The following is a 1,849-nucleotide window of genomic DNA, read 5'->3' on the forward strand; positions in this document are numbered from 1 at the left end:
AAGCAGCGTGAGAGAACATGAGTATCTCAAACTTAAAAAAAAAAAAGGAAAAAATTGAGTTTTGTTAGGATTTAAGATCTTGTCTGCTAGACAAAAACGTTGGCTTTGTTAACATGTGAAAATTAACAAAAGAGGATAAGATAGAATTCTAATAATTTTTGTAGAAATTAAAAATTTCCTCCAATCCAATTACATACAGACCCATTAAGTAAATTCATTCCAATGTCCCAAACCAACCTTTTCTAATAGTAATGCATCTGTGTAAACAGGGTCAACCCAAGGAATAAATGAATATTATATTTTTCCTGTCTCTTCCACTGTCACATCTGGGTATATTGGTAGCAAGCCAATTATCTATCTTATAAGACATGATAGCATAAGGAAGGGTATTCTGTCCAATTGGAACAACTGAAAATCATTGTAATTTTATCTTGGTGCAGTAACTTGAGATGGCACAGTGTGGGTTATGAATATATTTTATTTTTTTTTTTTACTGGGAAGAAGAGATTATAGAGATATTGGTTATCCAAGAGAGATGGACAGGTGTTGATAGTTGCCAGGTCAATATCCATCTACTTTTTCCTTTAATATCAGAAAGCACTGACGGATTGACAACAAGGAAACTTAAAACAACATCAAATATTTTATTGTCTCTTTTCTAGTTATATTGTAACCATATGACAAAGTATTAGTCGTACAAGCCATCATGCTCTTTTACCTCTATCTTTCTGCCAGGAATGTGGGCTTTTAATAGTGAGAACTCCAACAGCAATTTTTGCAACTGTGAATAAAAAGCCATGAAAACCTCTAAGATAGTTCACTTGACTTTCTTAAGACTCTGAACCAACACCAGAAAACACTCTCTGTAGGCTTCTTGTTAAATGAAAAAATATGGCTAAACCACTTTTGACAGTCTACTACATACAGCAAAATGTAAATCTTAATTGAAATATGTCCTCTCAGCTGTGCTTAAGCAACTGAGTCCTGAGCTTTTCAGGTTTTCAGTCTGAAAGAGTACACCTCTGGTGCTCTGAAAGGGAAGAGAAAGGACACCCTGTTCTCCATATAAATTAAAGAAGAGAAATCTGTGCATTTAAGTGGGCCATATAAAAGTTATCAAGCAATTACCTCCTAACTCCTTCCTATCCAAATTCCCTGATATGCTCTCCCTACTCCTTTATTCCACGTTACTGCCTTTTCCAGGATTCTGCCTCACATCACAGCATGTCTTCTGTTATTTCCTTCTTGCAAGCTAGTTTTGTTTTCTCCATCTAAAAAAGTCAACAATCATTGTGTATTTCAATTCCCACTTTCCTCAAACGCATTGATTCTTCTTATCTATTACTCTTTTCTCATACTCAGTGTCTTTGTCTTTATGGGGTTTGTACTTTGCTTTTCCCCATCCCTTACTGCCATTATATAATCAAATCTAATAACTTCTTAGAGAAAGTTAAAAATTCCTGCATAGCCACACGTGAACACAAAGTCACTGATTTTTAGCAAACCTATAAGATAGTCAGACATCCATTCAATTTCTTTTTTTAAGATTTTATTTATTTATTTGACAGAGAGAGATGACAAGCAGGCAGAGAGGCAGGCAGAGAGAGAGGAGGAAGCAGGCTCCCTGCTGAGCAGAGAGCCCGATTTGGGGCTCGGTCCCAGGACCCTGGGATCATGACCTGAGCCGAAGACAGTGGCTTAACCCACTGAGCCACCCAGGCATCCCTCCATTCAATTTCTTAACTGAGTCTCAAATGCATCCTGAGTTCTAACGTAAACCTAAGTTCTACTTGTTACACGTTGTTATATGACCAAATTCTTTCAGTTCAGTATTTTGTAACATTAAAAT

The sequence above is a fragment of the Mustela nivalis genome (genome assembly GCF_964662115.1).
Source record: "Mustela nivalis genome assembly, contig: HAP1_SCAFFOLD_1004, whole genome shotgun sequence".
In the NCBI taxonomy this organism is placed as follows: Eukaryota; Metazoa; Chordata; class Mammalia; order Carnivora; family Mustelidae; genus Mustela; species Mustela nivalis.